Here is a 25,115-nt window from a genome sequence, read left to right on the forward strand (position 1 = left end):
GTGTAGCCTACCTCGACCGATTCAGGCAGTGTGCTCAATGCGAACGTTACGACGAAGTGCTTCGTTTCGATTTTCTTGTTTTCCCGTCTGATCTTTATTCTGTACACATCTGTGACATTTTGTTCTTTTAGTTCGTTGAGGAGTTCTTGTTCGGTCACATACTTAAGGTCATCGTCAGAAATGACGCCACGAACGGTATTCAGTAATCGGTGAGGCCTGATTGCTACGGGAATGTCACCAAAGGCTGTTACTCCTGAAAGTTTCTCGTACTGATGTTCGTACAACAATTCTAAAAGAAGGTCACCATTTGCTAGTTTCTTTATTTTATATCCTTGTACTATGGTGTCGGTTAGGGTCCTTGTAACATTGAAAGGAGAGACATATCGTGCAGAAATTTCTGAATGCTCACTATGAACCACGTGGAATTTGGGAAAGTTCCTTTTGGTTTTCGTGAAGAACTGGGCAGTGACATTGGTGACTCTTGTTTGGAGGGCGATCGCTTGAAGCAAAAGAGGTAGCCATAAAAATTGTAGCTTTCGGTCGCGGTACCATCCGCCCACCACGGAGCCCAACGAGGGGACGGGGCAGGAGCTTGCAGGCAAGCCCTGCCCACGCCAGCTGTATACTGCGGCTATAACCCAATATGGCGTAACTCAGGGTAGTTAGCCACACAAAGGTTAACCCTAGCCGCCAGGAAAGGAAGGAACAAGAAGTGAAGAGAAGACAGGAAAGGTGGAAAGTAAGGGAAAGACGAAGGTTGCAGGGAGAGAGAGACAGGAAAAGGCAACTACCGATTTCCCTCAGGTGGGTCAGTCTGGGGGTGCCGTCTATGTGAAGCGGAGGCCAAAGGGGTGTGTTGCCTCCGCCGGGGGGCCTTAAAGGTCCGAACACCCAGCATCAGCTCAACCCCCAGGATCCCCGTTTCCCCAGACACGGCTAAGCCGCGCACGGCTACACGCGGGAAGGTTCAACCCTCGTGTGCTCGGGTACGTGGTGTCGCAACACACCAAACGCCTGCTGACGCAGACGCCCGTGCGGGGACATATGTTTCAAATGGATGCTACTATTGCTCCATCTACTTTTGCCAACTGAGGTGCCCACCATAATTTAATTTTTTAGTACCTTTGGCGAATATTAAAAAACGCTCGTGTGTATCGAAAAAGCAAAATGTAGTGAGGTGTATTCCAAATGGAGCCAATACTATCGAAATTCCGCTGTTTACTTTGTGATCTAAATAAAACACAAAATGCAGCTATCCAGTTACACGATAGCAGTGCTCCGCGAATATCAATTTTTGAGACCGAATTGAATACAGATCTAACAGTACCAGAATTCAACGAAATATTAAAAATGTTTCTATCATTTTGGATAACGAGCACTTCTTTTAGCCATTATTGCGATCTTCGAATCCTTGTATATTCGTACTATTTCCAAGTTTTTTTGTCTTACATTGCAAGCCATCAAGTGTTTATTGAAAGCACAATTTTAGCAAATTGGGCGAATGACGGCACATTCGCATACTGAAAACTCATTGGCGAGTGCTGTGTCGGAGATTTAGCCGCGAGACTCCGTGAGTGACACAACCAGGCCCTCTGCAAAGCTTGTCGGGTTGTGAACTAAGAGAATGAGGCCTGACCTTGTCGCATCTTTGCTCCAATTTTATGTTCGATCACGCATAGTTAATAACAAAGTATAATAAATTATAATAACAAACATGAAGCAGTTCCTGGTCCAAGTGCTTTCTGGTGATTGCCTACAAAAGCACTCTGTTGTGGGAGACCAGATGAGATTATTGAGCTCCAGGATTCGTCCTTGGCGACGGCTCTCCTATTGCTCCTCACAGTGCACTACATAAAAGATCTGACATATCCCTCTGCATTTGGACAAACTCTGGGACTACTTCAGAGTCAGAGTGTGCTCAAGGAAGAACAATTGTCTCATTGCTCGGCAAACAGCAAGCTCCTGAAAATTTTGCACAAGCCATAAGGGTGATGAGTGGAACATTTGACATTCTTAGTCATTTTTTATTGGTGTTGAAGCATTGAACAATATAAATAAGCATTTTCTTTTAAAGGCTGAGGTATATCAATAATTTATTTAAAGACAGCTTCCTACAAAGCTGTCAAGCAAGAATTCAGTTTTAAAGATAGTGATTAGACAAGCATTGAGGAATTAGATGCAGTGCAGATGGCAGAGGACAGAAGTGTGATGAAAATCACATAGACACCGCTGCTGCATCACTGGTCACAGTGAGCAGCGACTTGTAGGGCAAGATAGTCAACTGAAATGAACATTATGACATAGTGCCATGCTCCCATGCTACCACTTTCCGTGCTATTTTGCATGATACAGCTCAACATCCAGAAACGAACCGCAACTTGTCTGTAATAGAGCTTTCAAAAAATAATTCATGGCACTATTCACACATCAGTATCTTCTTTTGTGGGTTCGAGGTTCCCAGATGTTCATTATGCAAAATGTGAAAAAATAAAGAACACGTGTCGTACTTACACCTTTTTAATAAGTACGAGGGGGACATAACTTTTCTAGCCATGCATCTTCATTACACTATCAAGTTTTTAAACGCATCTTATAATTATTATTGCCAGTTCGGTATACCTGAGTGCATTGTATACATGTAGCAGGTGTAAAATCATGTCTGTTTGATCAGATGCCTTATCTGCAAGAGAGCCCTATATTCAAGAAATTTGAAAAAAAAATAGGTATGTTAGAGGCAGTCTCTTAGCACTTTATTGCGTGTGTTTTAGGCATTGCTTGGTAATTTTGTGAATAGCAGTTTCAACTGCCACAGCACTGCGCTTTGCCACAGTCACATGTGTCTTCAGAGCGGTGTTTACCAGTGCTGTTTATCTGTTTGTGTATGCATACAGCAAATTTTTAATTTTTTTTTCACATTCTTCTGCTTGGAATAAGCTTGTTTAATGTGTTCTCTTGAGCTGTTCTCTTTAGCTTACACCAGCAAATAATAGTGTTCAGATGGCTGCACTTCTATGTAAGTGCACCGCTAGCTTTGTGTATGTTCTCTTGTTTGAATAAAAATTATATACGCCAGTTACAAAATGTATGTCACCAAGCACCATGACATTTAAAGAACTGCTTGGTTGGTTTCACACTTGGGAATTAGTACTGAGACGGTGGTATTTCCATGTAGGCCCACTGCCAGCTTTCTGTGTGCTCACATGTTTGTATTAAGCTTTTACATGGGAGTTGCAACATGTACGTCACTAACCACAGTGGTATTTTTAAAGAACTGTTTTGTGCGTTTTACACCAGTGAGTAATAATACTCGGGTAGCAGTAGTCATGTGTAGGTACACAGGGATCATTTGCATAAATTATGCTCATGTAAATATACACATTGTATGTCACTAATCACTGTGATATTTGTTGAAGAATTGCTGTGATGGTTTTACACATGTAAATAATAGTGGTCAGGACGCAGTACTTGTGATGTATAGTTGAATTTATACAGTGCGAAGACATGGGCTGTATACGTACCAAAAGAAATGCATGTCATTATATTCTTGTGATGATTAGTACAGTTTAGATTTTATTAAACTGTAATAAAATTCTTTTTGTATCAGTACAGGTATGGCAATTTGTCTTCCAACCAAACTAAGGACCTGAACTTGTGCATACAAATAAACAGCTAATTTAAGAGTAAAGTGCTCATATTCTGCTGAATCAGTTTAACAAATCTTGTACAACAAGGCTGCAACAATGACAGAGCTTAGTCGGATGTACAGAAAGATTTCTGCGCAGGCTGAAGGACTGTACCATACAGGAGTTGGTTTGTTGCGTTTATTGAAGTAGAAGAGAAAATGCGCTTCTGTTAAAAATGCGACAATCAGTGCAGAGACATAGGGCAGACGAGCAGATGTGGCACAATTATTTCAGGGCCCTTCATACTGCATTTCTAGTCTTCCTGTGCTCTAAATATAAGTCCCTGTTCAGCGAAGGTTTTGCTCTATGACAGTTGTTCTACAGGGTTCATAGCAATGTTGAAGTAATAAATTCTATGGTTTGCAAGGACCTTCGAGAGCCCGACATAGTAACTTCAAGGACCTCATACGATGTGTTTAGTAGCTTAAAGGCGAAATAACTTGTTCGACAGCGACATCGTTACTTTTAATACAAACAAATAAAAACAAAACAAATCGCATTTGACTGATTTCAAACATTTGAAAGAATGTTAAATGGCCTTTCGCCGCCCATCCCTAAACGCACACAGTCCCTTAGTGCACACACAAGGAGGCATTTCAAGAAAGCGCTCGAAGTTTCTCTGCAAAAGCAAATTAACTGCTTGGATCTGCAACATTGGCAGTTTTTGAATACTGTTTGATTTGACAGTGTATGTGAGGCCATTTGTTGCCTCAGCTTTTAACCATCAAATAAGAAATAGTCATTTCTAGTTCCTTTTTATTGCGTCTGTAGCTTTCGATTTACTCTTCATGGCTTCTCTTCGAATTTCTCAACTGTTGAGCTTCCTGCTTCTTCTCCTCCAAGTACATTTGTTACCGGTTCAATGGGCCTAAAACTGGTATCTGCGGCTCCTTTGTAATTTTAACTTTGAAGATGTCGCTTTCCTTCTACTACCTCCACAGACAATTCTTAACTTATAAAAGGGCATTAATTGTACCGCTGATTCTGCATAGTTAAATATGTGTGGCAGTTTCCATTTGTCCTTGAAGCACTGTATTCCTGCTCGCAGCACAATTTCGCCATCCGATTTCCTCATACCTATCGAATATTTTACCATATGTAATACTATACAGGATATACTTAGCTTGAACTATAATCGTATAAACATTATTTTAGTAAACTATATCCGCATTTTGATCGGCTATGGAAACACCGAAAATATTTTTAGATAGTGAAGTGTGACGCACAGTATATAAAACCCCTTCGTGTTCTTCATTTTAATGTTCGCTCGAACAGGTTTCTTTTTAAATCGCATGCACAGAAATATATATGTTTCAGTTTTTTAGATGTACTTATGGTAGAGGTGAACGTTGCTTGCGCTACTAATCACAATGCCAATTAGCTTATACAAGTAAGTAGATACGTTCTTTATTATTGTTTGTACGACATACGTTGAAATTTCGAAACTAAGAAGCAGCCGTACAAATGAGATATTTTCTTCCCAGAAATCTTAAGTAGAAGACAACTTTTTAGACATTCGGCAATAAGTTGTGCTAGCAAGTACAACGACGTTCTTGGTAAACAGCTCCCAAAGCGTGCATGAAGGCGGAGCTCAAAGCGTGCGGAGCTCAAATGTGAAAAACGGAATGCTTGCGCCAGCGGCGAAGTTATGGAGGTAGAGCCCAGTCCCATCTTCTTTTGAAGCTGTAATGCACTTGACCATGAGTCTTTTCTTTCTTTTATTACATAGAAACAGAGCCTGCACCTGCTCAACATCGGGTCAAATGCTCATTAACAAGACAACACACAATACTGTGTTCGAACGAACAGAGGCTCAAGCGGTCAAGCACATTCGCCATGCAGGAAGGACAGTCAGGGAGTGTTTCAGATGCGGCAACTGCACTGGTTATCCTACAACACGAAATGTGTTTCTGTGACAGGTGCTCGCTTGATGGAGTCGTTGGCCACAAGATCTAACTTGACTTGGCGAGTACGCTCTTTGTGGCTCTGTTTCAAGGAGGTATGGTTGAGTCTAGTTCGCCCCTTTGTGGCGCATGGAAAATTCTTCACTCTCCCAAGACACGAGAAGGATTAATGCAAGCACGTCACAGTTGATTCGTCACACTGTATAGTACTGATGACAGCTTTTAATCTGTCGAGCGCAGGCTTGCAAGTAGAAATAGTCAGGGTTACAGCTCGCTAGGCGGGTTCAGGGGAAGGCACAAGCCCCAATCGCCTCCCTCCTGTAGCCTTTCCCCATGTATAAGTTATATATGTGGAAAAACTTTTTTTTTGCGTCCTGGATATTCCCACTCGTCGCATAAGAACGTTCCTCGCTACAACCACTGAAGCTCTACAGTCCAAAGGGAGCTATTTGTTTCGTGTAACTGCTTGAACTAAAAAACATAAGGTATATACAACTTCATGTAAAAGAATTTATGAGAATGTTAGAGAATATTAGCCACGAAGGTAGCGGAATATATCTCCAGCAACAACTACATCGCAGAAGTTTCGACAGCTAAACAATAGACAAGCAAAGGAAAGGGAAATTATGTCGTTTTTAGTCAGACGAGCACGTCAAATTGTTTGTCAAAGCCGTGCAAATGTCTCCAGCCATTTTATTCACTGCCGTTGGATTGCTTTCAAATGTGACGGATATCCAGGGGAATGGCGGGGCCACATGCAGAATTAGATTGGTCCTGTACCGCATCCTCGTAGCCTCTTGCCACTCACATGACGCATCCTGAAACAAACAATTGAATCGCACAGGGAGAAGGAGCTCTTTCCCTTATAACCTGTCACTAATTATAACACTCAGTGGAAAGAGCGCAAGAAGATAGTAGTTCTTGTGACTAGATATACGTATCTGTCTTGAGATAAAGTTGTTGCCTCGTATCGGCTTTCTTGTCTGAGGAAGAGCTGATGTAAACCAAGAAAGAATCTTGTCAAACACACACCGTGGTTGCTCAGTGGCTATGGTGTTGGGCTGCTGAGCACGAGGGCACGGGATCAAAACGCGGCCACAGCTGCCGCATTTCGATAGGGCCGAAATGAGAAAACACCCGTGTACTTAGATGTAGGTGCACGTTAAAGAATCCCAGGTGGTCAAAATTTCCGGAGTCCTCCACTACGGCGTGCCTCATAATCAGAAAGTGGTTTTGGCACGTAAGGGTGCGCTTCAAACGCTCAGTGAGGCCGTTCGTTTGAGGGTGGTAGGAGGTGGTAAATTTGTGCTGTATTGAGCAGGCACGCATGATGTCGTCAATGACTTTGGCTAAGAACGTACGGCCACGGTCTGTTAGCAATTGACGCGGGGCACCATGAATCAGAATGATATCATGCAGGAGGAAGTCCGCAACATCAGTTGCGCCACTGGTCGGAAGAGCGCGGGTTACGGCATAGCGGGTCGCGTAGTCCACCGCGACTGCAACCCACTTGTTTCCTGATGTAGATTCCGGAAATGGGCTGAGAAGGTCTAAGCCGACACAATGGAAGGGCTCGGAGAGGATTTCCAGCGGCAGCAGGTAACCGGCGGGGAGCTGGGAAGGCTTCTTGCGTCGTTGGCAAAGTTCACAAGCGGCGACGTAACGTCGTACGGAACGGGCAAGGCCCGGCCAGAAAAAACGGCGACGTACACGGTCATATGTTCGAGATACGCCGAGGTGTCCTGCTGTTGGTGCGTCGTGAAGTTCTTGTAGAGCGGTTGAGCGGAGGTGTTTAGGGTATGACAAGTAGGAACTCAAAGCCGTCCGGATGAAGGTTACGACGATACAGAGTACCGTCGCGGAGGACGAAGAGGCGTAAAGTGGCGTCGGCCGGAGAGTGTTCAAAACGGTCGATGAGTGCTCTGATGTAGGCGTCACGACGTTGCTCGTCGGCGAAATGAAGCAGCTGCGACACAGAGAATACACAAGCAGCACTGGTAATATTGGAGGAGTCAGGGTCGTCAACAGGGTAACGCGACAGGCTGTCAGCGTCTTGGTGCAAGCGGCCACAGATGTAGACCACGGAATATGAAAATTCTTGTAGCCTCAAAGCCCATCGACCAAGCCGGCCTGTAGGATCCTTTAGCGATGAGAGCCAGCAGAGAGCATGATGGTCAGTGACTACGGAAAAAGGGCGACCGTAAAGGTAGGGACGGAACTTCGCAACCGCCCAGACTACAGCAAGGCATTCTCGTTCCGTAATGGAATAGTTACGCTCCAATGGTGTGACGAGGCGGCTTGCATAAGCAATAACACGATCCTGGCCACACTGACGCTGGGCTAAGACGGCACCTACGCCATGACCGCTGGCATCTGTACGCAATTCTGTAGGGGCATCAGGGTCGAAGTGGGCGAGAATGGGTGGTGAGGAGAGAAGAGTGACGAGACGAGAGAAGGCGGCGGCTTCTCTCGCCGCAAAATCTTGAATAAAACGACGAAAGTACGAGCATAGCCCGACAAAACTTCGAACGTCTGCGGCTGTCTTCGGAACCGGAAAGTCTCGGACAGCGCGAGTTTTGTCGGGATCAGGCTGTACTCCGGAAGCGTCAACGAAGTGGCCCAGAACAGTAATTTGGCGGCGGCCGAAACGACATTTGGACGAGTTAAGTTGCAGGTTCGCCTTTCGAAATACGTCAAGTATAGCTGTTAGACGCTCAAGGTGAGTGTCGAACGTGGGCGAGAAGACGATGGCGTCGTGGAGGTAGCATAGACAGGTGGACCATTTGAAACCACGGAGCAAGGAGTCCATCATACGCTCAAAGGTGGCAGGGGCGTTGCATAATCCAAACGGCATTACTTTAAATTGGTATAGGCCATCAGGTGTGATGAACGCGGTTTTTTCTCTGTCCATGTCGTCAACAGCAATCTGCCAGTATCCAGAACGAAGATCAATGGAAGAGAAATAGCTGGAACCGTGGAGGCAGTCAAGGGCGTCGTCTATACGTGGGAGCGGGTAGACGTCCTTCTTAGTAATGTTGTTCAGGTGGCGGTAGTCTACAAAGAAGCGCCACGTGCCATCCTTCTTGTTAACCAACACTACAGGTGACGCCCAGGGACTGGAAGACGGCTCAATGATGTTTTTGTCTAGCATTTTGCTGACTTCACTTTGAATTACTCGGCGTTCAGACGCCGAAACTCGATATGGTCGTCGGTGAATAGGAGTAGCATCGCCAGTAAGAATCCGATGCTTGACCGCGAGCGTCTGGCCTAAAGGGCAATCGTCGAAGTCGAAAATATCTCTGTAGGACGATAACACTTGGTAAAGGTCTTCAGCCTGCGCAGAAGGCAGGTCCGTCGCAATCATTTTCTGTATCTTGGGGTCGGCGGCCGAGGCTGGCATGATGGGCCCCCTAAGCTCGCAAGAAGCATCGGTCGATAATGTTGCCACGTCATGGTCGCCGAGACAATCAACGTTGGCAAGGCAAATACCTCGCGGTAGAATTTGCTTTGCCAATCCAAAGTTAAAGATAGGCATGAAAGTGCGGTTCGCCGTAATGGTAACTATACTGTGAGGCACGGTAACGTCATACTGTAGCGGAATCTCGGGCAGAGAAGTGACGAGGTACTCGCCATCAGGGACTGGTGGGAAAGACAAGAGTTCAATATAGGCTATTGATTTTGGCGGCAGGCGAATAAAGCCGGTGGGGCGTAGGCGGCACTGGGGTGCGCCAGAAGCTTCTGTGAGAATCGGCAACTCGAGGCGAAGGGTACTGGCAGAGCAGTCAATAAGAGCAGAATGCGCGGAGAGAAAATCGAGGCCGAGAATGAGGTCGTGGGGGCAATGAGCAATCACGGTGAAGAGGACAGGAGTGTGGCGGCCGGCGATGCTGACACGTGCCGTACACATGCCGATGATAGGCACAGTACCGCCATCCGCAACGCGGACGAGGCGTGCCGACGCTGGGCTGAGGAGCTTGTTCAGTCGTCGTCAGAAGGCAGCACTCATAATAGAAAGATGTGCACCTGTATCGATGAGTGCCGTGACAGGATAGCCATCAACGTCAAGAAGGTTTTGGTTCGTGTGCAACGTCAGCAGAGGATTTGAGGGCAGAGTGGACAAGGCAGCTTCACCTCCACAAGCTGCAGTGCCTAGTTTTCCGGCTGGATCCGGGAGGCGATAGGCGACGGAGAGAAGCGACGGGGTTGGGGCGAACGAGACTGATGGCGTCGAGGTGAGGGCGAGCGGCTGTAGCGAAGGTTCGGGGCAGGAGCATCAGCAGCAATGGGGTCATGGCGGGTGGCATAGGGAACAGAAGGTCCAAAGGGGCGGGAATGAGCGGCGGTGTATGTCCGAGGAGGTGGTGGCCATCGGTTGCCGCAGTGACGAGCGACGTGGCCGATGCGACAGCAGTGAAAGCAGATCGGCCTGTCATCAGGGGTACGCCATTCGGACGGGTTGCGGCGCGGTGTGGGAGAGAAAGGCTGCCGGGGACGAGGAGAGCTGCTAGAGAACTGGGGAACCGTTGGTGTAGACGATGGACACACGGAGTTGAGACCCATGTTCTCAAATTCCTTTCTGACGACTGCCTGAATCAGCGCAATCGTGGTTGCTGGTGGATCGGGAGGCGTCGCGGAGAAAGCTGGCAAACAGGCGGCCCCGAGTTCGCGGCGAACAATACGAGTGACATCATCACAGGGGGTGGTTTGACGCGGTCGACCCTCACATGTCGACGTAGCGGCAGTGTTGGGGAGCCGCGTGATGTGATGTGTGATACGGCGGCTCTTAGCTTGTTCAAGGCGACGGCATTCTTTGATGATGGCGTCGATAGCCGAGACGTGGCCGAAAACAAGCAAATTGAAAGCCTCGTCGGCGATGCCTTTGAGCACATGCGACACTTTATCTGCCTCAGTCATAGTATCGTCAGCTTTGCGGCAGAGAGCCAAGACGTCGAGGATGTATGAAACGTAAGGCTCTGTAGATGTCTGAACACGAGACGCAAGAGCCTTTCTCGCGGCAGCCTTGCGCCCAATGTGGTCGCGGAACAGTTCCTTGAGCTTTTCTTTGAAACTGTCCCAGCTGTTTATCTCGTCGTCATGCGTTTGGTGCAACACGCGTGGGGTGCCGCCGAGATAAAAGATGACATTGGCGAGCATGATCGTTGGGTCCCACCTGTTATTAGCACTGGCGTGTTCGTAGAGCTTGATCCAATCGTCAACGTCCTCTCCCTCCAGGCCAGAGAACACACCAGGGTCGCGATGTTGAGCAACCGTGATAATTGGAGCAGTCGGACAAGGCGAAGCCGTTGCAGAGGCGGTCTCGTCACCGGGAGGCATGGTGACAAGCTCGATGTACCGACAACTCCGGAGTTCCGTGGTGAGGACGGGGATCGCCGACCTCCACCAGAATATTACGTGTGGAAAGACACAGAATAAAGAAGCCATATACAGGTTATTTACACCGGAGCCAGATCGCCAGGCCGACACTCGCTCGCTGGAAAAGGGCACCGACCCACTTCGTCGTCGTTCTCGCGGCGGCTCGTACCTTCAGCATCACTCGATAATATCGTAATAGTATTTTTTCCTTAGTGTTCCGAGTTTTACGCATGTTAATAAGACGTGGTTTACAGTAAGTTCATTTCCGCATTTTTCACAGCAAGGCTTGTCTTGTTTTGTCAGGAGGAAGTTGTGTGTAAGGTGCGTGTGCCCTATGCGAAGGCGACATAAAATTACTTCGATGAGGCGTTCTGGGTGTGAGCATGTCTTCCATTCTTTTATTACAGGTTTTATTAGGTGTAGTTTATTGCTTACTTCACTATTCCATGTAGTCTGCCATTTATTCCTTAGTTTATGGTTCACTAATTTCATACAGTCTTTGTAAGGAATTCTTGTTTGGATGATTTTTTTATGTCGAGCTTTCGCTGCACATTCATCTGCTTTTTCGTTCCCACCTATTCCGACGTGACTGGGCACCCAGCAAAATTTTATGTTGCGTCCTTTTCTATTGATTTTTCTTATGTTATCTAGGATGTCGCCGGTTAATGGTCTAATTGCATTTCTAGGTTGAAGTGCTGTTAGTACGCTTAGTGAATCTGTGTAAATTATGCTGTTTTCAATGTTCTCATTTAATATTTTTTCTACAGCTAGAGAGATTGCGTTGCACTCTGCAGTAAAAATGGATGCACACTGAGGTAGGCGTACCGTTTTTTCCCAAATGTTTTGTATCGTGGCACTGCCAACGTATCCTGCCGATTTGGAGCCATCAGTATAAAACGCTATGTATTCCACGTATTTTTCGTTTAGTGCTAAAAATTCTTGTCTTATGTGTTCATGTGGTGTTTTTTTTTTTTTGAAGATGTGTTAAAGTGAAGTCACACACTGAAGGCTGGCAATACCAAGGTGGGAGTGGATCGGGTTTTCGGGCTATCTGAGGCAGTGTGTCCCTGATATCTAGTCCTTGGCATCTTTCCTCGAAGCGGAGAAGAAGTGGTCTTATTCCTTGGGGTTCGTTTGTAAATAGTACTCGTGAAGGGCACCTTGTAACTATTGGGTAGCAGATGTGTTTCGGCAGTGAACGAATTTTTAGGATGTATGAGCATGTAAGTATGGTTCTTCTGTCGGAAAGGGGTGGTTCATTTGTTTCGACATATAGACTTTGTATAGGAGACGTCCTGTATGCACCAGTTGAAAGACGTAAACCTAAATTATGTACTGGGTCAAGGCGGTTCAAATATGACTTCCTTGCTGAGCCATACACTATGGACCCAAAGTCTAAGCAGGAGCGTATAACAGAACGGTAAATGTGTAGCAGGCATACCCTATCAGGACCCCAGTGTTTGCGTGAAAGGACCTTAAGTGTGTTCAGGGATCGAGATACTTTCTTTTTCAGCGCGGTGATGTGCGGAAGGAAGGTGAGTTTTTTATCAAAAATTATGCCTAGAAATTTGTGCTCGTTTTGGACAGGTAATGTGGCTTCGTTCAGGTGTAGGGTGGGGTCTGTCTGTACTCCTCGTTTGAGTGAAAAGAGGATGACCACTGTGTTCTGTGGAGAAAAGCGGAAGCCATTTCTGTCTGCCCATGTTGCTAGTTTATTTATTGTAAGCTGTACCTGCCTTTCGCATGTTGATATGTTTGATGATGTGCAGGCAATCTGAAGATCGTCGACGTATACTGAATACATAATGGACTTCGGGATTATTTTGCTAATGGAATTCATTTTTATAATAAAAAGTGTTGTGCCTAAAATACACCCCTGAGATATTCCATTTTCCTGAACGAAATTTTTCGACAGGGTTGAGCCTAGGCGCACCTGGAACGAACGGTTAGACAAAAAATCTTTTATGCAGTTCAACATCCTGCCGTGGATGCCAAGGTCGGCCAGATCTTTAAGAATCCCGAACCTCCAGGTTGTGTCATATGCCTTCTCTAATTAAACAAAAATAGCAAGGCACTGTTGTTTGTGTATAAATGCTTCTCGTACTGTGTTTTCAAGACGAACTAGATGGTCAAAAGTGGATGATCCATTTTTAAAACCACATTGATGGATATCGAGCAGCTCACGGATTTCTAGTACGAAGGTTAATCTAATGTTCAGGACATTTTCGAAGGACTTCGCAGGCAGCTGGTAAGGGCTATAGGTCTATAGCTACTGGGGGAGGTTGGTGGTTTTCCGGGTTTCAATAATGGAACAATTATAGCTTTCTTCTATGCTTCAGGTATCTTCCCCGATATCCAAATTTTCTTTTAAAATTTTAACAGTGCTTTTACGGCATGTTCTGAGAGATGGCCTAGCATTTGGTAATGTATTCTATCGGGACCAGGTGCAGTTTTTTTACCAGTGGACAGTACCCTATGGATTTCTTGAACTATAACTAAAGAATTGTATGGTTCATTTCTGCTGCTATTTATCGGTAGTCTTTGTTTCTCAGCTGTGTTTTTGATTTTTAGAAATGATTCTGTATAGTGTGATGAACTGGAAGCTGCCGAGAAATAGTCACCCAATATATCTGCCTGTTCTTCTATGCTTGTCTGTATACCGGGGGCTGTGAGAAGTGGAACTGTGAATGGGGAATAGCTGTTATTTAGCTTTCGTACCTTCTCCCACATTTGTTTTGATGTGGCTGAGCTGCTTATAGAGGACACGTAGCTTTTCCATGAATTCCTTTCAGCACTGCGGCGGATATACCGAGCTTTTGCTCTCGCTTTTTTAAAGCTCATAAAGTTTTCTGCCTTTGGGTATCTGCGAAATATTCCCCAAGCTTTGTTTTGTTCTTTTTTCGCTTCTCTACATTCTTGTGTATACCAAATTTTGTGATATTGTTTTACTATTCCAGACGACTGAGGTATACCTAAGTTTGCAGCGTCAATAATACAGTTTGTAAAAGCTTCATTTAGTTCGTCTATGGGGAGATTTTCTGACACAATTTTTTCTAGGCTGGCTTTCTCTTGAAAAAGGGCCCAGTCGGCTAAATGGAGCTTCCACCGTTGTGGTTTTGTCGGGAATACTTCCGGTGAGGATGTTAAGCTGATTAGTACAGGTAGGTGATCGCTTCCATATGGGTTGTCTAGTACGTCCCATTTTAATTCAGTGAAAATAGAGGGTGAACAAAAGGAGAGATCGATGCAGCTCATTTTTCCTGAGCTAGGTGAACAACAGGTTGCTGTTCCAGTGTTTAGTAAACATAGGATATTACTCAGTATAAGATCCTCAATAATTTGGCCTCTTTTATCGGTTTTGTCACTACCCCAAAAGCTGGGGTGGGAGTTAAAATCTCCGACTATCAAATATGGCTCGGCTAACTGTTCTATAAGGTGCTCCAGTTCATGTATAGCTATTCCTAGATGCGGCTCCAGGTATAGACAGCATAATGTAATTGTTTTAAATGTGTGCAGGATGGCTGCCACAGCTTCTAGTTTAGTATTAAGATGGTGTTCTTTAGCTGCGATCCCCTCTTTAACTATAATAGCAACGCCACCTGAGAGCCTGTTTGCGTGCTCTTGGTCGCGGCGAAAGACTTTATACTTTTTGAGTATGTTTTCATGTTTGGAACTTAAGTTTGTTTCTTGCAGACACAGGGCCACGGGTAAAAGGGTGGTCAGTATGTCTTTTATGTCATTTATGTTATGTAAAAGTCCCCTGCAATTGCAGTGTACGAAAGCCATTTTGTATTATACGTGTAGAGTGAAAGAGGATCTAAGTGGTGTTTTCAGGCCACTTGATTGGAAGCCTCTCTTTATTGTGGCGATCCAAGGAGCCCCGCCGTTCTCCCGACGTCGACGGCACAGGGCTTCCTTGACTTGTGTCCATGGTATCCTCAGATACGCTGGACGCCCGTGCTGGACGCACGGTTTTGTTCAAGTTGGGCCTCGCCGTGTGGGGAGGGACCCTGGAGCCTGCTGACCTGGGGGTCCGCACGGCTTGCTTTTGAGGTAGTGGCGCAGCGCTAGCTGCGTCCATTGTGGGCGCTGGAGTCTTTGCCCGAGCCTCACTGTGCCCGAGCTTCACTGACCTGGGCAGTCTCGGAAGGCCGCTGTGTTGCCGCGCCCTGTTGCAGCACAACGGAATAGCTTTTTGTTTGCACCAATGAAAGCCGCTTTCGTGCTTCCCTGAAAGTGATATTTTCTTTTACTTTGAGTGTGATGATCTCTTTTTCTTGTTTCCATGTTGGGCAGGCACGCGAGTAGGCAGGATGACTGCCCTCGCAGTTTATACAATGGTGTAATTCGACTTCACATTTGTCCGAAGGGTGATCATGGGAAGCACACTTAGCGCATGTGGTTTGGCCCCGGCAGCTCTGCGAGCCGTGGCCGTACCTTTGGCATTTGAAACAGCGTCACGGGTTGGGTATGTACGGTCGGAGTTTCAGATTGGTGTAGCCTACCTCCACCGATTCAGGCAGTGTGCTCAATGCGAACGTTAGGACGAAGTGCTTTGTTTCGATTTCCTAATTTTCCCGTCTGATCTTTATTCTGTACACATCTGTGACATTTTGTTCTTTTAGTCCGTTGAGGAGTTCTTGTTCGGTCACATACTTAAGGTCATCGTCAGAAATGACGCCACGAACGGTATTCAGTGATCGGTGAGGGCTGATTGCTACGGGAATGTCACCAAAGGCTGTTACTCCTGAAAGTTTCTCGTACTGATGTTCGTACAACAATTCTAAAAGAAGGTCACCATTTGCTAGTTTCTTTATTTTATATCCTTGTACAATGGTGTCCGTTAAGGTCCTTGTAACATTGAAAGGAGAGACATATCGTGCAGAAATTTCTGAATGCTCACTATGAACCACGTGGAATTTGGGAAAGTTGCTTTTGGTTTTCGTGAAGAACTGGGCAGTGACATCGGTGACTCTTGTTTGGAGGGCGATCGCTTTCAGCAAAAGAGGTAGCCATAAAAATTGCAGTTTTCGGTCGCGGTACCAGCCGCCCACCACGGAGCCCAACGAGGGGACGGGACAGGAGCTTGCAGGCAAGCCCTGCCCACGCCAGCTGTATACTGCGGCTATAACCCAATATGGCGTAACTCAGTGTAGTTAGCCACACAAAGTTTAACCCTAGCCGCCAGGAAAGGAAGGAACAAGAAGTGAAGAGAAGACAGGAAAGGTGGAAAGTAAGGGAAAGACGAAGGTTGCTGGGAGAGAGAGACAGGAAAAGGCAACTACCGATTTCCCCCAGGTGGGTCAGTCTGGGGGTGCCGTCTATGTGAAGCGGAAGCCAAAGGGGTGTGTTGCCTCCGCCGGGGGGCCTTAAAGGTCCGAACACCCAGCATCAGCTCAACCCCCAGGATCCCCCTTTCCCCAGACACGGCTAAGCCGCGCCCGGCTACACGCGGAAGGGTTCAACCCTCGTGTGCTCGGGTACGTGGTGTCGCAACACACCAAACGCCTGCTGACGCAGACGCCCCTGCGGGGACATATGTTTCGAATGGATGCTACTATTGCTCCATCTACTTTTGCCAACTGAGGTGCCCACCATAATTTCATTTTTTAGTACCTTTGGCGAATATTAAAAAACGCTCGTGTATATCGAAAAAGCAAACTGTAGTGAGGTGTATACCAATTGGAGCCAATACTATCGAAATTCCGCTGTTTACTTTATGATCTAAATAAAACACAAAATGCAGCTACCCAGTACACGATAGCAGTGCTCCACGAATATCAATTTTCGAGACCGAATTGAATACACATCTAACAGTACCAGAATTCAATGAAATATTGAAAAATGTTCCATAATTTTGGATAACGAGCACTTCTTTTCGCCATTATTGCGATCTTCGAATCCTTGTATATTTGAACTATTTCCAAGATTTTCGTCTTACATTGCACGCCATAAAGTGTTTATTGAAAGCACAATTTTAGCAAATTGAGCGAATGACGACGCATTTACATACTGAAAACTCATTGGCGAGTGTTGTGTCGGAGATTTAGCCGCGAGACTCCGTGAGTGACGCAACCAGGCCCTCTGCAAAGCTTGTCGGGTTGTGAACTATGAGAATGAGGCCTGACCTTGTCGCATCTTTGCTCCAATGTTATGTTCGATCACGCATAGTTAATAACAAAGTATAATAAAATATAATAACAAACATGAAGCAGTTCCTGGTCCAAGTGCTTTCTGGTGATTGTCTACAAAAGCACTCTGTTGTGGGAGACCAGATGAGATTATTGAGCTCCCGCATTCGTCCTTGGCGACGGCTCTCCTATTGCTCCTCACAGTGCATTACATAAAAGATCTGACATATCCCTCTGCATTTGGACAAACTCTGGGACTACTTCAGAGTCAGAGTGTGCTCAAGGAAGAACAATTGTCTCACTGCTCGGCAAACAGCAAGCTCCTGAAAATTTAGCACAAGCCATAAATGTGGTGAGTGGAACATTTGACATTCTTAGTCCTTTTTATAGGGTGTTGAAGCATTGAACAATCTAAATAAGCATTTTCTTTTAAAAGTTGAGGTATATCATTGATTTATTTAAAGACAGCTTCCTACAAAGCTGTCAAGCAAGAATTCAGTTTTAAAGATAGTGATTAGACAAGAATTGAGGAATTAGATGTAGTGCAGATGGCAGAGGACAGAAGTGGGATGAAAATCACATAGACACTGCTGCTGCATCACTGGTCACAGTCAGCAGCGACTTGTAGGGCAAGAGAGTCAACTGAAATGAACATTATGACATAGTGTCATGCTCCCATGCTACCACTTTCCATGTTATTTTGCATGATACAGCTCAACATCCAGAAACAAACCGCAACTCGTCGGTAATAGAGCTTTCGAAAGAATTATTCATGACACAACACATCAGTATCTTATTTTGTGGGTTCGAGGTTCCCAGATTTTCATTATGCAAAATGTGAGAAAATAAAGAACACGTGTCGTACTTACACCTTTTTAATAAGTACGAGGGGGACATAACTTTTCTAGCCATGCATCTTCATTACACTGTCAAGTTTGTAAACGCATTTTATAATTATTATTGCCAGTTCGGTATATCTGAGTGCATTGTAGACATGTAGCAGGTGTAAAATCATGTCTGTTTGATCAGATGCCTTATCTGAGAGAGAGCCCTATATTCAAGAAATTTGAATTAAATTGGTATGTTAGAGGCAGTCTCTTAGCACTTTATTGCGTGTGTTTTAAGCATTGCTTAGTAAATTTGTGAATAGCAGTTTCAACTGCAACAGCACTGCGCTTTGCCACAGTCACATGTGTCTTCAGAGCGGTGTTTACCAGTGGTGTTGATCTGTTTGTGTATGCATACAGCAAGTTTTTAATTTTTTTTCACATTCTTCTGCTTGGACTAAGCTTGTATAAGGCTGTTCTCTTGAGCTGTTCTCTTGAGCTTACACCAGCAAATAACAGTGTTCAGATGGCTGCACTTCTATGTAGCTGCACCGCTAGCTTTGTGTATGTTCTCATGTTTGAATAAATCTTATATAAGCCAGTTACGAAATGTATGTCACTAAGCACCATGATATTTAAAGAACTGCTTGGTTGGTTTCACACTTGGGAATTAATACTGAGCCGGTGGTATTTCCATGTAGGCCCACTGCTAGCTTTCTGTGTGCTCACATGTTTGTATTAAACTTTTACAAGGGAGTTGCAACATGTACGTCACTAAGCACTGTGGTATTTTTATAAGAACTGGTTTGTTGGTTTTACACCAGTGAGTAATAATACTCGGGTAGCAGTAGTCATGTGTGGGAACACAGGGATCATTTGCATAAATTATGCTCACGTAAATGTACAAATTGTTTGTCACTAATCACTGTGATATTTGTTGAAGAATTGCTGTGATGGTTTTACACCTGTAAATAATAGTGGTCAGGACGTAGTACTTGTGATGCAGAGTTGAATTTCTACAGTGCGAAGACATGGGCTGTATGCGTACCAAAAGAAATGCACGTCATTATATTCTTGTGATGATTAGTACAGTTTAGCTTTTTTTAAACTGTAATAAAATGGTTGTAGGTATGGCAATTTGTCTTGCAACCAAACTGAGGACCTGAACTTGTGCATACAAATAAACAGCTAATTTAGGAGTATAGTGCTCACATTCTGCTGAATCAGTTTAACAAATGTTGTACTACAAGGCTGCAAAAATGACAGAGCTGAGTGGGATGTACAGAAAGATTTCTGCGCTGGCTGAAGGACTTTACCCTACAGAAGTTCGTTTGTTGCGTTTATTGAAGTAGAAGAGAAAGTGCGCTTCTGTTAAAAATGCGACAATCAGTGCAGAAACATAGGGCAGACGAGCAGATGTGGCACAAATATTTCAGGGCCCTTCATACTGCATTTCTAGTCTGCCTGTGCTCTAAATATAAGTCCCTGTTCAGCCAAGGTTTTTACTCCATGACAGTTGTTCTACAGGGTTCGTAGCAATATTGAAGCAATAAATTCTAGGGTTTTCAAGGACTTTCGAGGCCCCGACATAGTAACTTCAAGGACCTCATACAATGTCTTTAGTAGCTTGGAAGGTAAATACCTTTTTCAACAGCGACATCGTTCATATTAATACAAAGAAAAGAAAACAAATAAAGCGCATTTCATTGATTTCAAATATTTGAAAGACAATTTGCCTTTCGCCACCCATCCTTAAACGCACACAGTGCTTCAACGCACACACAAGGAGGCATTTCAAAAAAGCGCTCGATGTATCTCTGCAATAGCATAATTTGCAACATCTGCAACATTTGAAGTTCTTGAATACGGTTTGATTTGACAGTGTATGTGATGTCCTTTGTTGCCTCAGACTTCCACCATCAAATAAGAAATAGTCATTTCTAGGTCCTTTTTATTCTGTCTGTAGTTTTTGATTTACCCTTCACTGCATCTCTTCGAATGCCTGAACTGTTGAGCATCCTGCTTCTTCTCCTCTAAGTACATTTGTTACCGTTTCCATGTGCCTAAAACTGGTACCTGCGGCTCTTTTGTAATTTTAACTTTAAAGATGTCGCTTTCCTTCTATTACCTCCAGAGAGAATTCTCCGTGACATGCGAGAGAGTCAAAGAAAAAAAAAACACTTTCTAATGTCTGCTAAGTGTAGCCAAGTGTACAAATGTAAGGACTTCCCAGAACTTCTAAAAATTCAAGGGTTTTCAATGCCCTGAAAATTGTATTTTAGAAATAAAAGGTTCTCAAGAATCGCTACAAACCCTGAATTCTAGCATCTAAATAATTTCACAAGCTTATTTTGGCAAGGAATTTGGAAATTAATACGTTTTAACTAAGTTGCACTATCTCTACACTGAAGCGATGACAGCGCAACCATTTCGGAGTGAAGAAAGATACTGAAATCCTTTAATACCACTCTTTTTTTCTATGGAGCATCGCATTGCCTAGTTAATTTTACAAATGTGCCTGGTTTTGGAGGGCGTTTCTTCGACATTTTCTGTGAGAAGCAGATGACTAATCCCTGTATTCAGAAATGCATCTTAAATTTGAAGCTCATGCTTGACTTGATATAAATGACGCCTGGTGCGAACGCCCCCAACACGCGGATTCACGACCTGCGTCATTTGCATCAAGTCAAGCATGGGCTTCAAGTTCAGATGCATTTCTGAATACGGGGGCAAGCGTGCACATTTCGGGGCAACGCACTGTCTCACTGACACAGAGCGTCTTCATTTGCCATGCGCGTGACCGCCATTGCGGTCCTGCGGGGCCACTAGACCTACTTGGGCTTTGCTATACGCACACGTTCGATGCACCAAGAAAGCCAGTAAAAGTTAAAAAATTAAACTCTTGCCTTAAAGAGAGGTGTCCAAGAATTCCCGAAGACTTCACAAATTCAGTGATGTGCTTGAATCCGTGATGCCAGGCAATCTGCGAATTCTTTTTTGTCGGTGTGCCTTGGGAATTTAGCGCCGGCAGATGTCTTCTGCGGATGAGGGCGGACTACAGATTTGCTGATGACGTGGCACAAATACAAAAGCTCGTCGTAAACGAGACTGCGCTTCTCCAGCTTAAGAGTGAGCTCTATGACTTGATGGCCGCTTCTACTGTCGCAAGCCGTCAAAGGTTATCGTCAAAATTCCCGGCGGTAATGACGACGTCATCTAAGACAAGAACGACCTGTCTGGACCTGGCATGTTGACAAGAGCTGGAAGGTTGCACGCGCCGAGCACAGTTCAAATGGCGTGACCTTAAACTCAGGGAGCCTATTCGGAGTTACGAAGGGGGTCTTTTCACGATTCTTCTCGCTGACTTCTATTTGCCAGTAGCCAGTCTTTAGATCATTCGATGAGAAGTATTTAATTTCGCAGAGACGATCCAATGCGTCATCTATCAGTGGGAGTGCGTCCTTCTCGGTGATCTTGTTCAGTCGACAATAGTCGACGCAGTAAGGCGAGGTTTCGTAATTTTCCTTGACCAAGACTGCAGGTGATGCTCACAGGCTTCTCCGCGGCAGGATGATTTCGTCGCACAGCATTTCATGGATTTTTTCCCCTAATACTTCACGTTGTCACGTCAAAACTCGGTAATGGCTCTGGCGGAGTAGTCGAACGTATTCTTAGGTTAATATGCGATACTTTGCAACTGATGTTTGTCGAGTCCTCGATGACGTCAAAGAGCAGTCTTTGTATCGTCGGAGAGGAATTTTGAGCGGTTCCTCCTTATTCATGGGGATAATTATATGCATGTCAAGGTCTGGTTCCTGCACTATGGTCGTCGAGATATGGGGGAGAATCCGAGAGGACCAAGGCATTGCCGGTTTCCACATTTTCCTCGATATATGCGATCGCCGTGCCCTTGTTGATGTGTTTGAACTCCTCGATGAAGTTTGTCAGCATCACTTTCGCTTTTCCTCCGTGCAGTGCGACGATCCCTTTTTGGACACAAATTTCACGGTCGAGAAGTACACATTGGTCGCCCACGATGACGGCTTCTACGTCTGCGGGTGTTTCGGTGCTGACAGAAGTGCTGAGCGACGTGGGATGCTGACCTGATCTTGCAGCACATTTAAGTCATGGTGTCTGCGAGCACCCTCCGGGGGTAGCGCATGATCTTCAGACAATGTTGTTTACATAGACTTCAAATCGATGATTGCGCCTTGTTGGTTCGGGAGGTCCATGCCGAGAATTATATCTCGTGAATACTGTTGTAGGATAACGAAAGTGGCAGCGTAGGTTCGGTGAGGAACGGTAATTTTACACGTCCAGATTCCAGTCGGCGTTATTAAGTGTCCTCCAGCTGTCCGAATTTCGGGGCTTTGACATGCTGTCTTTCTTCAACTAAACGACAATGAATTCGCTCATGGCAGAGTAGTCAGCTCCTGTGTCCACTAAGGCGGTGACTGCTTGGCCCTCGATAAGTACGTCGAGGTCAGTGGCTCTTCGTCTTGCGTTCCATTTAAGTCTTGGCGTCGTATCACGGCTGTGTCGCGTTGACGTGTCGCGATAGGTCAGGTCTTTGGTTGGTACATTCCTTGCTTCCAGGCTTCATGAGGATGGCAGCGTGTGGTTGTTAAGTCGTCGAGATGGTGTTTCGGTGACTTCGTCGGAGGCAGAAGATCTTCGCCATTTCGACAAACAGCCACCGCACCTCCATCAGTTGCTCCTTATAGTTTTCCTGATATGGGCTGACGGCCCGGTCCTGGACTCGCCAGTGTTTGATCGCCGCTGCGGCGACATGTAGCGCTCTGGTGGCGGCGAACGGGATGGTTGTCGAGGGCTCCACTCAGTGGCGGCGAGGTAGCTGATGATACCACGAGACCGTTCCCCTTCCTGTGGGCGCGCGCATTCGTGGAGAAGACTCGTAGTCCCAAGTCGCGGTATGGGCACCGGTGGTAGACGAGAACGGCTTCTACGCCCTGATATCACAGCGGGCGGTGGTCTGGAGCGCACTGGGTAAGTACGCTAGCCGGGCGAGCTAGCCACAGAAGCGTTGGACGACGGCATTCTCATGTTACTTGGCCCTAGCGCGAGCGCTTAGGGGTACTTCGACGGTAGGCGACTGCAGCCTTAGTCATTGTTTCCGGCTGGGGCTTCGGCGACTACGGCTGCTCCTCACGAACTCCGAGTGAGTGCTGTATCTCCGCTCGGACGATGCCAGTAATAGAAGCTAATTAAGGTTGTGCGAATGGAAACGCTCTGGGCAGTACTTCACGTACAGCGTCTCCCTTCTAGATCTCGGAGCTAGTCGGAGCCTAGTGCATAGATGTCGCTTTTCGGCGAAAGCGCCTGACAATCGTATTGCCGGTAGTGGTTTTCTAGGATATTTTCGGTGCAGTGGCTTCCGGTAAAAATTCTACGATGGTCCGTGGTCGGTTCAGAATTAGTCCGACAAAATGTCTTGCTTTATTCCCTGTATGAGGAAACGAACTTTTTTCTCCTTGGACACATGGGGTAGGCGTGGCGGAACAAACAGGGGATTTGTTCCTTGTAGATTGTAAAGTTTTCGTTCGGGAGCTGCATTCGGGTTTCGAGCGCAGTTTATGCCCTTTGCACAGCGCTTGCAAAGTTCCGCAAAAAAAGGCGCTGCGGAGCAGGTTCCATGTCGTCAGGGTTGACTCCCGGTTCTAAACCACCTATTAACGGTGTCTTCTAGGAAGAAATACACATGCCGCTGCTTGTCGTCAGAGTTCCACTTATTCGAAACTGCGACCTTTTTCTGTTTCCAGCCAGTTTCCCGGGTCTTCAAACGCGGAAGGTATGTGGCTCCCTCGGCTGTTGCAGAGCATTTGGGGACGGCGCGGCTGACCGTTTGGGTTGTTGTCTTGGCCACTATCTTCGTGGTCGTCTCAAGTAGCATCGGTGCTCCGGGTGCAGGCATTGTACCCTGCGGTTTGCTCGATCGTCCGGGGTGGCGTTGGTGTTGTCTTCGTTGTGAAACCTTTGATCACGGCTTCTCGGGTCTATCCGGTACCTGAACGCAAAGCACCTCCACAAAATGTCACGTGGTGGTTACGGTCAAGCAGGCAGCAGCAAAACTGTGAATAGCGTATCTAACTCTTTATTGGGCGAACCTGACGAACAGAAAACACTACCACATACCAATCACCATAAGGTCCCTCTATAATTGTCAAGGTAGCGACATCTGCCGCGCGCGCCACCTAGGAAGTTCCTGTAGCAGACGGCGGCCACGCTAAGCTGCGGCGCCGCGGCATTCGTGAGGTGAAAAAATATCTGCACACGCGCGGAAATAAAACCTACTGGTGCCTGACTGTGGTGAAAAATAAAACAAGGGCCCGAACTGCTAAATCTAGTCCTTTATTTCAAATGAGCGCTGAAAGAAAAACGCTCAAGAGAGCCGAATGAGGGCTTGGTCGCTTCGGTTCCGCATGTTTACATTTCCTTCGTTTGCGCTCAATCACCGCGCGAGGCTTGGGGATTGCTCGCACTTAATCCCGTTTGCTCGGTTAAATATTTTGCTTGTAAGTGTGTTGCGTACACATAGCGGTTAATTTGAACGAAGAATTCGTCTAAAGAAGAAGGCTGACAGTCGCTTGGACCGAAAAACTTTCGACATAACGTAGCTGAAACGTGCGACCCTCACGGTAACTGAACATCTTGTGTATGTGTGTGTGTGTGGAAACGAGTGCGCCAACAGTCTTCTTGACGCTGAGTGTGTCTCTCGTGTAGCGCTTACACGACGACTGTTTTGCGGTTCAATGCTACGAGGCAGTGCAACTGTCGTGACATTCTGAAGCGGTGGTATCGTGTCAGCGAGTCTCCACGCTCATGTTCGGGCTGCCAGAGCGATCTAATCTCGCGGCACACCAACATCGAGTGTAGTGTGTGCGCGTGTGTGAATGGGGTTGACTGTTCACGAGAACCGTGCGACGTCGCCATGTAAACTTGAATCATGACGCGCATTGTTGTGTTTATGCCTTTTCGCCTCCGTGCACCGCTAAAGCCTCGTAAGAATTAAAGGGCCCTTGTACGAAACGAACGCGGATTGGCCTAGCTATTACTGCAAGTGCTTTGCTGGCAATCCGTGTATCGGTTCTGGCGTTTTTCTTATGATAATTTGCAGTTGTGTGTTTTTCATCAGCAAAATGGCTTCGCCGATTATTGAAACATCTATCTTCGAGTGTA

This window comes from Dermacentor andersoni, chromosome 6 (genome assembly GCF_023375885.2).
Source record: "Dermacentor andersoni chromosome 6, qqDerAnde1_hic_scaffold, whole genome shotgun sequence".
Lineage (NCBI taxonomy): Eukaryota > Metazoa > Arthropoda > Arachnida > Ixodida > Ixodidae > Dermacentor > Dermacentor andersoni.